Source organism: Chiloscyllium plagiosum, chromosome 25 (assembly GCF_004010195.1).
Source record: "Chiloscyllium plagiosum isolate BGI_BamShark_2017 chromosome 25, ASM401019v2, whole genome shotgun sequence".
Lineage (NCBI taxonomy): Eukaryota > Metazoa > Chordata > Chondrichthyes > Orectolobiformes > Hemiscylliidae > Chiloscyllium > Chiloscyllium plagiosum.
This window is the reverse complement of record NC_057734.1, coordinates 31381886-31395843: the sequence shown is the minus strand read 5'-3', so window position 1 is coordinate 31395843 and position 13958 is coordinate 31381886. Positions and strand designations below refer to the sequence as shown.

General features: G+C 43.6%; 1 protein-coding gene across 6 annotated transcripts in view; it reads left to right on the top strand.

Annotated features, from left to right (window-relative positions):
- The window catches only part of sdsl (serine dehydratase-like), a 73264-nt gene that overhangs the window by 22604 nt on the left and 36702 nt on the right, over positions 1-13958 (top strand). For 2 of the 6 annotated variants that reach the window (XM_043715837.1, XM_043715833.1), the window contains exon 1: positions 9584-9755. The exons of 2 other annotated variants lie outside the window; for them this stretch is intronic. The gene's annotated coding sequence lies outside the window, so the exon portion shown is untranslated. Of the gene's footprint in view, positions 1-9583; positions 9771-13958 lie in introns of those variants that run through there. 2 more of the 6 variants (XM_043715838.1, XM_043715834.1) reach the window with 1 other exon arrangement.

The following is a 13958-nucleotide window of genomic DNA, read 5'->3' as shown; positions in this document are numbered from 1 at the left end:
GCATACCAAACGCCTTATTCACTATCCTATCTACCTGCGACTCCACTTTCAAGGAGCTATGAACCTGCACTCCAAGATCTCTTTGTTCAGCAACACTGCCTAGGACCTTACCATGAAGTGTATAAGTCCTGCTAAGATTTGTTTTCCCAAAATGCAGCACCTCACATTTATCTGAATTAAACTCCATCTGCCACTTCTCAGCCCATTGGCCCATCTGGTCCAGATCCTGTTGTAATCTGAGGTAACCCTCTTCGCTGTCCACTGCACCTCCAATTTTGGTGTCATCTGCAAACTTACTAACTTGCTAACTATTGCACAACTGTGCCACTACATGTGGCCTAGGCAAGGTAAGAGTGACAGATTTCCTTTCCTGAAAGTCATTGGTGAATGAGTAGGATTTTTATGACACTGGTTACATGATCACTATTTGGTTAGCTGTTTATTCCAGTGTGTTCTTGAATTCTAAGTTCACTACTGGCCATTATGAGATTCAAACCCATGTCCCCAAAACAGTAGCCTCAGATATTTGATTACTAATCTAGTAACATTTCCACTTTGCTACATCTCCCCATAGCCTGTAAGACTGTGGTTTAGCATGTCTTCTACAGCTAGCAATGCTTCCTCAGTCCTGCTCTGAAATGTCATTCTGGATTGTATGCTCAAGAAATGAAAGACAGCTTGTGTCCTCTCCCCTCCCTCCCTCCTACAGTACTATTGCAACACTAAAGCAACATTTTTCAGGACTAGAAATCTCAAATCATAGCTTGGCAACAGGGATAACGAGAGGGGAGTACTCTTTACATTTCCGTATGAGTAGGGAATAAAATACAGTAGTTACTTGTTTGTATCTATGTCCTGCACCCTTGTACATAAGGTTTTAAAAATGCTACAACAATTTAAGTGACATTAGAGAGTATAAAACTTTTACACAATTTTGTAGCCTTTTGGAAAAAAGACACTTAGATGAACAAAGAAGAACACAGTCTATCTGGTACATTCCACAGTTTGAAAAATGCCATACAAAACCCTTCATTAATATGTTACAATTTCAAGAACAATCTGTTTGGCAGCAACTTTACTGGTGGATGGTCTACAAATACTGTCAATGGGAGAAAGTGAGGACTGCAGAGGCTGGAGATCAGAGTCGAGAGTGTGGTGCTAGAAAAGCACAGCAGGTAGGCAGCATCCGAGGGGCAGGAGAAATGATGTTTTGGACATAAGCCCTTCATCAGGAGTGAGGCTTGTGGGTCAGGGGGCTGAGGGGGGGAAGGGAAATGAGGAAACTGGTGAAATCCACATTAATCCTGTGTGGTTGCAGGATCCCAAGGCATCGGATGGTTAGGGTTTGGTGATGGAGGAGGCCCAGGACCAGCATGTCCTTGGTGGAGTGGGAGGGGGTGTTGAAGTCTTCAACCATGGGGAGGTGGGGTTGGTTGGTACGAGTGTCCCAGAGATGTTCTCTGAAACGTACTGCAAGTTGGCAATCTGTCTCCCCGATATAGAGGAGACCACATCAAGTGCAACGGATACAGTAGATGACATTTGTGGAAGTAAATTTCTGTCGGATGTCAAAGGATCCTTTGGGGACTTGGATGGACATGAAGGGGGAGGTGTGGGCGCAGGTTTTGCAATTCTTATGGTGGCAGGGGAAGGTGCCGGGAGTGGGGTGTAGGCTGATGGTGGGTCTTGTTCTGACAAGGGAGTCATGGAGGGAATGGTCTCTCCAAAATGCTGATGGAGGTGGGGAGGGAAATATATCCCTAGTGGTGGGATCTGTTTGTAGGTGGTGGAAGTGAGGGAGGATGATGCGATGCAAACCAGGGGGATTCAGTCCTGGTTGCATTGGGAGGGCTGGGATTCAAGAGCGGAGGTGCGCGAAGTGGAGGAGGTGCGCTGGAAGGCATTGACGACCATGCGGGAGGGGAAATTGCGATCTTTGAAGAAGGAAGCCACCTAGGATTTTCTATGGTGGAATTGGTCATCCTGGGACAGATGCGGCGGAGGAGGGGGAGTTGGGAATAAAGGATGGCATTTTTACAGGAGGCAGGTTGGGAGGAAGTGTAGGTAGTCCAGGCAGCTGTGGGAATTGCTGGGTTAGAAGTAGATGTCTGTGATTAGTCAGTCGCCGATGAACTAGAATCTCTGGCTTAGTATTCCATTACACAAGAAGTTTTGTCAGCAAATGCCAGAGGAAATCTTGGCAAAGTTTTAGCAAGGCTTGCTTGTGAATTTTATGTTTTGCAAAACTTTCTTTACAGTAGATGTTGCATTAAGTTGATCCTGACTTGTTTTCAAATAATTTCAAGGACATGTATTATGCAATCTTCTCTTATTTGTGTTCAGTACTGAGGGAGAAATAGTAACCAACTGAACTATTTCTGAAGGTAGAGGGCTTTACATTAGTATCTACCCTTGACTTCCAGTTTCAATAGCAGTTGGGATCTTCCACTTTATTAACATCTATTATTTGGACACAATAAAGAAAAATATTTCCAGAATATAAAGTCTGAGAAATATTTACTTGTAAGTTAGCAAAAGGAGAAATGATTTAGTGACCCTTTTGGATGCCATTGATTTGCTGTATGCCTTCCAGGGAACCAAAGGTAAGACTCTCAGGTCTTTGTCAATTGCACTACTAATGAAATTTAAAAATTGTATTATCTGTTGTGAGTTATTTTTCTTCAGGATCTTTGAGTTTACTTGCCCTTTTCATCACCTCTACTGATTATGTCCCTATAAATGCTGAACATAAACTGGAAACTGGAAAACAACTTGGCACTTAATTCAATGCCATGTTAGTATTAATTATCGTTGAATCGAATTATTGCTTTGAATGGAAATGCCATCAAATTAGAATACAATTTAATACTGTTCAACAAATGATGTGGTTGCAGAAAAAAATGACTTTCAGCGTCTTTACTGAGCATTTAGCCAAATATAGGTTAATAACCACACAAGAATAAATTAGCTAATAGAAGCTCAGCATGATAGCATAGGCATTGCAACAACTCCAAGTATTGCACTAAAGTGTACAACTTAAGGGACTGTTTGATGGACTCTATTTTTTATTTCAATTGTGATGTTTCAAATAAATTGATGCCAAGATATTTACAGGTTAAACATTATGCAAAATAACTTTGCAGGCTGTCTAATCTAACAAAAGATGATACATAAAACCTGAAAGGGTTCAGAAAAGATTTACAAGGATGTTGCCAGGGTTGGAGGATTTGAGCTATAGGGAGAGGCTGAAGAGGCTGGGGCTGTTTTCCCTGGAGTGTCGGAGGCTGAGGGGTGACCTTCTAGAGGTTTATAAAATCATGAGGGGCATGGATAGGGTAAAGAGACAAGATCTTTTCATTGGGGTGGGGGAGTCCAGAACTAGAGGGCACAGGTTTAGGGTGAGGGGGAAAATTTAACAGGGACCTAAGGGGCAACATTTTCAAACAGAGTGTTGTGCGTGTATGGAATGAGCTGCCAGAAGAAGTGGTTGAGGCTGGCACAATTATAGCATTTAAAAGATTTCTGGATTGGTATATGAATAGGAAAAGTTCAGAGGGATATGGGCCAAGTGCTGGCAAATGGGACTAGATTAGGTTAGGATATCTGGTCGGTTTGGACGAGTTGGATCGAAGGGTTTGTTTCCGTGCTGTACGTCTCTATGACTATGACAATGTCGAATTTGTTAGATTAGATTAGATTAGATTAGATTAGATTCCCTACAGTGTGGAAACAGGCCCTTCGGCCCAACAAGTCCACACTGACCCTCCGAAGAGCAGCCCACCCAGACCCATTCCTTACATTTACCCCTTCACCTAACACTACGGGCAATTTAACATGTCCAATTCACCTAACCTGCACATTTTTGGACTGTGGGAGGAAACCGGAGCACCCGGAGGAAACCCACGCAGACACGGGGAGAATGTGCAAACTCCACACAGACAGTTGTCTAAGGCAGGAATTGAACCCGGGTCTCTGGCGCTGTGAGGCAGCATCTAGAAATAAAATGAAAATCTAAGATAAAAGAGGAGTTCTTTTCTTCTAGTGTTTGACCAATGCAAATTCCCAGTGTTTGGCAAATAGGTGAACTCCACACAAGGGATAATTTTCTGAATGTGCACATTGACAAAGCAGCCTGCTGGTGACATCCATATAACAGATCATAGAATTGTACAGCACAGAAAAAAACCTTTGGTCCAACATATGCATGCTGACCAGATATCCTAGTCCCATTTGCCAGCATTTGGCCCATATCCCTCTAAACTCATCCTATTCATATCCTCATCCAGATGTCTTTCAAATGTTATGATTGTACTAGCTTCCACCACTTTCTTTGGCAGCTCATTCCACACATGCACTACCTTCTGCATGAGAAATTTGTCCCTTCGGTCCCTTTTATATCTTTCCACTCTCACTTTTAACCTATGCCCTCTAGTTTTGGATTATCCTATCCTGGGAAAAAGACCTTGTCTATTCACTCTATCTATGCCCATTATAATTTTATAATCCTCTATAAGATCACCCCTCAACCTCTGACACTCCAGGATAAATAGCCCCAGCCTCTCTCTCTCGCTCAAACTCTCTAACTCCGGCAGCATCCTTGCAAATCTTTTCTGCAGTCTTTCAAGTTTCACATCTTTCCTATAGCAGGGAGACGAGAATTGTAATCTGATACAAAATTGGTATCCTGCATTGGAAAACAAAACGCTTGTGATACCTCACAAAAGTTTGTATTTGTATAGGTACACACAAAATCTCAAATATAACTCCAGGGACATTGTTGATATTTTAAAAATTCCTAAATGCTTTTAACAAAAACGACACCCTCACAGACCCATGCCTCTTTGGACTTTATCTCCTTTTGTCAGACCAACTCCATGGTTGCACTACCAAACACCTCGGGATGATTCATTCATTTATGATACAAAGTTGCATAAGGCCTCATTCCTGATGAAGGGCTTTTGCCTGAAACATCGATTCTCCTGCTCCTCGGATGCTGCCTGACCTGCAGTGCTTCTCCAGTACCACACTCTCAACTCTGAAATCTCCAGCTTCTGCAGTCCTCACTTTCTCCATTTTCCTAAGACTGCAAATCCAACGTGTTTTGAGAAGATTTGTAGCTCAGGTTGAGGTTCTGGATGTAGGTTTACTCGCTGAGCTGGAAGGTTCGTTTTCAGACATTTTGTCACCAGACTCGTTAACATCATCAGTGAGCCTCCAGATGAAGCACTGGTGGCATGGTCCGCTTTCTATTTATGTGTTTAGTTTCCTTTGGTGGGTGACATAATTTCCTGTGGTGATGTCATTTCCCATTCTTTTTCTCAGGGGGTGGTAAATGGAATCCAAGTCAATGTGTTTGTTGATAGAGTTCCAATTGGAATGCCATGCTTCTGGGAATTCTCGTGTGTGTTTGGCTTGTCCTAGGATGGATGTGTTGTTCCATTCGAAGTGGTGTCCTTCCTCATTTATATGTAAGGATACTAGTGATAGTGTAGATATCATCTGTGAAGATACAAAAAGAACAGGAAATGACATCACTCACCCAAGGAACCCTCAACACATAAATAGAAAGTGGGCCATGCCACCAGTGCATCATTTGGAGGTTTGCTGATGGTGTTACCAAGTATGGTGATGAAATGTCCAAAAATAAACCTTCCAGCTCAGCAAGCAAACCTACATCCAGAACTGCAAATCTAATTTATTTTGAGGAACTATTTCACCAAATCAAGGAAATAGTTAACACCCAGAAAGATTGTGAGAAAAAAAGAGATGCAGGCTGGACATATAAAAGACAAATTACTTTAAGTTTATGTAAGTGTGAGGTAATGCATTGAGGCTAGAGGAAAAAGAAAGCCACACCTCCTTGAAAAGTGAGAGTTTAAATAGAGTAAAGGAGCAAAGGTATATTCATAAGTCACTGATAATAGGAATACACGTTAACTAGATTATAAAAATGCTAACAAAACACTGATTAATTTCCAGATGAACAAAAATTAAAAAGCAAGGAAGCTGTATTAAATGTGCATGGAAATTTGGTTATGAAATGCTTTAGAGTCCAATGTGTAGTTCAGGTGTTCATAGTTCAAAATGATAGTTCAAATTACTACCTAAATGGAATCAATTTAGGTAAAGGGGTAGTACAAAGAGATCTGGGTGTTCTTGTACACCAGTCAATGAAGGTAAGCATGCAGGTACAGCAGGTAGTGAAGAAGGCTAATAGTATGCTGGCCTTCATAACAAGAGGGATTGAGTATAGAAGCAAAAAGGTTCTTCTGCAGCTGTACAGGGTCCTGGTGAGACCACACCTCACGTACCGTGTGCAGTTCTAGTCTCCAAATTTGAGGAAAGACATTCTGGCTATTGAGGGAGTGCAGCGTAGGTTCACAAGGTCAATTCCTGGAATGGCGGGACTACGTTACGCTGAAAGACTTGAGCGACTGGGCTTGTATACCCTTGAGTTTAGAAGACTGAGAGGGGATCTGATTGAGACATATAAAAGGATTGGATACTCTGGAGACAGGAAACATGTTTCCGAATATGGATGAGTGCTGTGAGAAACAAAAGCTCACTCACTTCAATAATTTCAGTCCGAGACCAAAAATCTGAAACAGTAGTGCCGTTTATTTGTACACTTGCAAGTGGGTGCAATGTCTAATGCCAGGTAAGGCAATGACAAATACACATCAAATCCAACAAACTCTCGAAATTTATACAGTTTGAATCCCCATATTTTTTCTTATTTCATTGTTTGCTCCCTCCTCCGCTTACGTCACTCATTTCCTTAAGACTGATCCCACAACTTCTGTTTATCCGGCCTTGTCCGTGACAAATGCCTATCTCTGGCCCCCATAAGGTTGTTTGACGTCATCTCACTGCAGGTCACCGCTAGGCATATCCTTTCTTTATCAGCATTTATTCCTCTCCGGAGGCCACTCTGACCTTTATGACCTCTTTAATTAGGGTTTGTTCCTGTGTCCCCATACAAGTGGGAAAACAGGTGTTTATACAGGCCTCTCTTCACAGCATTTTATCTAGTGCCTGTATTTCTACTATTGTTTTGTAATCACGTCTCATGCTTGACATACCATTTTTTTTAACGGATTATATACTTCCTCTATGTAGTTCCCATTCTTGTTAACTCAGCTCTTAGCCGAGAAACAATCCTCTATCTCAGAACTTATAATTGCAGAAATAACATTAATTCACCTATATCCCACAGTGCCAAACCAGAGGACACAGCTTAAAAATATGGGGTAGACCATTTAGGACAGAGATGAGGAGAAACCTCTTCACCCAGAGAGTGGTGGCTGTGTGGAATGCTCTGCCCCGGAGGGCAATGGAGGCGCAGTCTCTGGATTCATTTAAGAAAGAGTTGGATAGAGCTCTCAAGGATAGTGGAATCAAGGGTTATGGAGATAAGGCAGGAACAAGATACTGATTAAGGATGGTCAGCCATGATCATATTGAATGGTGGTGCAGGCTCGAAGGGCAGAATGGCCTACTCCTGCACCTATTGTCTATTGATAGAGTAGCATTTGTGAGGGCTTATAAAGGTGGTATTAAAATGGGGAGATGACAACTATTGGGAAAAACTAAATAGGTTGAGACACTTTTCTTTAAAAAAAAAGACTTAGGAATGATCTAAACAAGGTATTTAAAATAATGAAGGTGTTTGATAGGCATAGAGAAAACATTTCCACGTGTGAGTGAATTCGAATGCACGGGGCATAAATATGAGATAGTTACTAATAAATCCAATGCAGATTTCAAGAGAATTCTTTTTTCACCTAAGGAAGATAAAAAAGAATAGAATGATATGCAAGTAGAGTTAGATAACGTAGGGTAGGAGGAGGTTCAACCAGATCATGAACCCTGACACAGACCAATTGGCAAAAGTGCTTGTTTCTTTGCTTTAGATGCTATGCAATTTAGGATTGAAAGGTGATATCCTTTCAGTAGCTGATTCTCTCAGCCAACGGCCCAACATAGAAGGTACGAGCAAGAGGAGACCACTTGGCCCTTTAAGCCTGCTCCACCATTCATCACAACCATGGCTGATAGTCCAACTCGATAGCCTAACCCTGCTTTCTCTCCTTAACCCTTGATCCCATTCACCCCAAGTGCTATATCTAGTTACCTCTTGCATACATTCAATGTTTTGGCATCAACTACTTCCTGTGGTAATGAATTCTACCACTCTTTAGGTGAAGAAATGTTTCCTCATTCCTGTTCTAAATGGTCGACCCTGAAACCTCAAAGCATGCTCTCTGGCTCTGGACACACCTACCATTGGGGACATCCTCCCTGCATCTACACTGTCTAGTCCTGTTAGAATTTCATAAAACTCTATGAGATTCTCCCTCATTTGTCTGAACTCCAGCAAAATCAATCCTAACCTAGTCAATCTCTCCTCATTTGTCAGTCCCGTCATCCCCATAAGCAGCCTGGTAAACCTACGCTGTACTCCCTCAAGAGTATCCTTCCTCAGACAAGGAGACCAAAACTGTACACAATAATCTAGATATGGCCTCACCAAGGAGAAAGTGAGGACTGCAGATGCTGGACATCAGAGCTGAAAATGTGTTGCTGGAAAAGCGCAGCAGGTCAGGCAGCATCCAAGGAACAGGAGAATCGACGTTTTGGGCATAAGCCTGAAGAAGGGCTTATGCCCGAAATGTCGATTCTCCTGTTCCTTGGATGCTGCCTGACCTGCTGCGCTTTTCCAGCAACACATTTTCAGCTGTGGCCTCACCAAGGCCCAGTATAACTGCAAAAACAACATCCTTGCTCCTGAACTCGAAACCTCTCACAATGAAAGCCAACATATCATTTGCCTTCTTTACCACCTCCTGCATCTGCAGGCTTACCTCAAGGCAAGTTCCACAAGAAATACTGAAAAAAAGGATTGTAAAGAATTAGAAAAGCTTACAGCCAATACTTCAAAAACTGTGAACTTTGTATGATCAATAAAATACAGCACAGAAAAAGAGACAAACAACTATATTGAAGGATCACACGAAACAGTGATGAGGCTAACATCGAAGATATGAAACAACGCAAAATTACCAAACAATCTTGAATAAATAAATATCGGTGTTTTATAGCACAAATTGACAGCTTTTGTTCCACTGAGCCTGTGCAGTTCTGTGCCAGAGCAGTTCAGTTCGTCCCACTTATCTTCCCTCCTTGTAATCCTGTAATTATTTCCCCTTCATAGGCTTGTCTCAGTCTGTTTGAGAGCATCCATTGAAGTTGCTCCCTGCTCCCACCATCCTTTCTGGAAGTGCATTCCAGATGCTAACAACTTTCCATTGTAAACAAAAGCATTTTTCCTCATGTTATTTTTTAATTGTGCCAGTAACCTTGAATCTGTGTCCTGTTTTGACAATGGGAGCAGAGCTATTCTCATTAGATCCCTCATATTTTGAGTACCATTCTCACTGAAAGGGGGTACATCTATTTCCACGCTTTGTATTAAGTTGGAGCGGGTTTGCAAAGCCGATGCATGCCAGGGAAGATTGGGCTTTTCAGAGCCAGAAGTGGAGTCAGCAATGTAGTCACATAAATAACATTGTGCCCAGGCAGCTAGTTCGAACCAGTCTTTTGTAGCGCCAGCAAAGCCTGATAACACCCTGGGAAAGTGCCAATCTCCTCATCTGTAAGGAGCCCGAAAACACAGAACGAACAGTTATTGTTGAGGAAAGAAATCCACTGGCTAGGCATTGGCAGTGCTGGATTTACAAAACACTGCACAAGTGGTAGGTATCGACAGCGTAAGTAATTTTGTTTTCAGCATTTAGTATAATTACTTGCAAGAACTTCACTTTGACCTCTCCTAGCACAGCTTGGTTATGGGATCACCGAGATGGAAAAGGATTCCCCCGGGGTGGATTGGTAACCGGGTCCAGGGAGGGGCCTCGGGTCTGTGTCCGGCTCGCCTCCCGCAGCTGATCGCAGTTTCAGCCCGCAGGGAGCCCCAGGGGCTCGGAGAGAGAAACAGTGCGGCCGCTGCTGGTGCTGCCGCCGAGTGCAGAGGAGAACCCTTCAAGCTGGAGCTGGAGATTTCACTGAAACTGCATGACACTTACTCTCGCAGATTGAGTTAAGATCTCACAGTGAAGCACGGAGGAGTATCCAGGCAGGTTACTGACAGTATGGGAGCAAGCTTTAAGGTGGACCCTGGGGACACATTTACGCTGAAGCGACTTGTCAGAGTGCTTCGGCCACCGGACACAAGGCTGTCCTATTCCTGCTTCCCTACTCCGTGCACTGTACCCAATATCATAGGGTCAGCAATGCTTTCACTCATGTAGTCACATAAATAACTAGTTCGAACCAGTCTTTTGTAGCGCCAGCAAAGCCTGATAACACTCTGGGAAAGTGCAGCACTGAAACAGACTCTTCGATCCAACCGTCCATGTCCACCAGATATCCTAACCCAATCTAGTCCCATTTGCCAGCACTTGTCCATTTACCTCTAAACCCTATTCATATACTCACCCAGATGCCTTTTAAATGCTGTAATTGTACCAGCCTTTGCCACTTTGGCAGTTCATACCAAACACCCACCACCCTCTGTGTCAAAAAAGTTACCCCTTAGGTCTCTTTGATATATTTCCCCTCTCACCCTAAACCTATGCCCTCTAGTTCTGGACTCCCCCACCCCAGGGGAAAGACTTTGTTGTCTATTTATCCTATCCATGCTCCTCATGATTTTATAAACCTCAATAAGATCACCCCTCTGCCTCTGACACTCCAGGGAAAACAGCCCCAGCCTATTCAACCGGTCCCTCAAATCCTCCAACCCTGGCAATGTTCTTGTAAGTCTTTTTTGAACTCTTTCAAGTTTCATAACATCTTTCCGTTAGGAAGGAGACCAGAATTACACGTAATATTCCAAAAGTGGCCTAACCAATGTCCTGTACAGCCACCACATGACCTCCCAACTCCTATATTCAATGCTCTGAGCAGTAAAGAAAAGCATACCAAAAGCCTTCTTCACTATCTGTCTACCCTGTGACTCTACTTTCAAGGAACTATGAACTTGCATTCCAAGTTCTCTTTGTTCAGCAACACTGCCTGGGACCGTACCATTAAGTGTATAAGTCCTGCTTTGATTTGGGTCAGTCCAATGCTGCAAGTCAGCTGAAAACAGCTGAAAAGCTTTCATTGTGAACCAGCGACACCTCTTCCTCACCTTTGTGTTTTCTGTATGTCTGAATGCACATTGGATCCTAATTCTTCTTTATCCAAAAATATACTTTGTTCATAAAATTTGTTAAAAAGTAATACATTACAAAATATTTCAATTTAAATATCACAGACCTTGTAGTGAAATCATTTGACTACAGGATGTTCCACTCTTAAGGTGCCTCAGTAAGATTGTAATAATTTTAATCATATACCTTGAAGCACTGAGGATCAAAATGAGAGTTAACCAAATGTAGGGCTAATAAAGGCCATTGGGGGCACTGCTAGGATGTCAGTATCACTGGATTGTCCAACATTTACTACCCAGAGGCTGCTGCTTGAACTGTTGCACATTTTGAAATATAGACACATCTGCGGTGCGGTTGGGAAGGGAGTGCCAGGACTTTGAACCAGCGACAATGACGGAATGGCAATCTAGTTCCAAACAGGACGTTGTGTATGGTTTCTCCCCACCCCCACCCCCACCCTCCTCTAGCTTATCTCTCCACGCTTCAGGCTCTCTGCCTTTATTCCTGATGAAGGGCTTTTGTCCGAAACGTCGATTTTGCTGCTCGTCGGATGCTGCCTGAATTGCTGTGTTCTTCCAGCACCACTGATCCAGAATATGGTTTCCAGGTAGCAGTGTGCCCATGCATTTGCTGCCCTTGTCCTTCAGAGTTGTTTAGTTTACAGTTTGGAAGGTACTTTTGGAGGATGCTTGGTGTGTTGCTGCAGTACATCTTGTAGGTAACACACACTGTTGCCACTGTTTGTGAGTGTGGTGGTAATCAAGTGGGCTGTGTTATCTTACATTATGTCGAGTTTCTTTTCTGGTGGAATAGACTTATCCAGGCAAGCAGTGTGTATTATCACACATAAACAAAAACAGAAATTGCTTTAAAAACTCAGCATGTGTTGAAGCAAATGTGGAGAGGAAGCAGTGTTAACGTTTCGGCTTCAGTGACCCTTCTTCAGAACTGATGGTATTATTACACTCCTGAGTTATGCCTTGTAGATGGTGGACAGGTACAGTGGAGATAGGTGAGTTCTGTTTAAATGTCAAGGTCTTGCTGCATATGGACACAGACTGCTTGATTGTCTGAGGAATAGCGAATAGTGCTGAATATTTTGCAGTCCTGAACAAACGTCCCACTTCTGACCTCGTGATGCCGGTCTGAAACACTTGTTCAAGGTCAACTCTTTGGACTGGAAGGTCAACAAGATTTGGGCAGACCAAAGACAGTGGCTTTAACCGAGTTGATGGTCCTCTTGGTGTGTGTCCCAAGTAACAGACAGTAGAGTGCAGAGTCCTGCATCATGGAGCCACTCGGGATGAACGTCGACAAAAAACACTGCTGCTCTCTCCAGACCCTCTTCACAAATGTACATTCCAGAAGGAGATGTGTGTGACAGCCTACCCATACCAACACCACCCCTCTCCCCTGTTCATATCCCTCACTTCTCCGAGGGCAGTGTGCGGTGGTGCAGAAAGTCCGGGCGTAGTGAAAGATTTTGGGTTGTCCCCTTCTCATCACCAGACAAAGCGATGTCTTTGTGCTTGTTGGAAAGTTCTGGTGATGTGGCATTCAGGCAAATCACTTTGACAGTATGTTTGTGCAACAACCTGACAAGAGGCATTGTTTCCTTCTCCCACAATGTTTCAAGGACTCTAGATCTGACCACCGCCTGATGGACTTGTGGTCAAAGGTGTTTCTATTTGTAAATTTCTCCATGAAGGATGTCCAACGACCTGGAGCATTCTGTGGTACTGAGGCCAGTCCCATCCTTTGCCACATTGGGAACAGTTAGTACAAAGTGACACTTGGTGTTTGTGTTCCTAGGATCTATGCACAGCTTGATGCAGCTACACACAAAGGTGGTCATCAAGGTGAGGGAGGCATTGGGCATCAGAGCTTTGTACCTGGTGTTCCTGTGGACATAGTCCATCTTTGACCTCAGGTGACTGCAACAGTGCAGCTTCTGCGAATGGGCCAGACCTGCACCTTGTTCAACAATTGAGAGTACCTCACACCCGGATGACCAGGTTTTTACCTGCAATGGAGCAAGAGCGGTGCTTCCAAAAGCCCAGTTTCCTCCTCACCTTGACAATACACTCCTCTCAAATTTTTGTACATGCCTGGCCCCTCTGATCCTTATTCCCAGCACCTTCAGGTAATCTCTCCTGACAGTGAAGGGATAAAGGATAAGTTGACCCAGTCTCCAAAGAAAATGACCTCCCTTTTGACTCGATTTACCTTGGCTCCCTAGGGCACTTCAGACTGGCCACAGATGCTCAGCAACCTGCACACTGATAGTGGATCCAAGCAGAAAACAGTGACATCATCCATGTAGAGGGAGGCTTTGACCTGCAAGCCCCTACTGCCTGGAATGGTCATTGCTCTCAGGCTCACATCCTTCATAAAGGCAAGGACTTGGCAAAAGGCTCTATATAGGACAAACAAAAGGCAGGGGAGAGTGGGCAGCCCTGCCTGAGCTGAAAATGTGTTGCTGGAAAAGCGCAGCAGGTCAGGCAGCATCCAAGGAGCAGGAGAATCGACATTTCGGGCATGAGCCCTTCTTCATGAATTCTTCAGCCCTGCCTGACTCCAGATCTGACTGGGAAGCAGTCTGATTCCCACCCATTGATTGAGACTTTACTAACCATGTTGGTGTAGAGATCCAATTGCAGATTCCCTCCCCAAAGTCCATTTTGGAGAACACGTCCCACATATAGGTGTGCAATATCCTGCTAAAGGCCTTCTCCTGGTCCA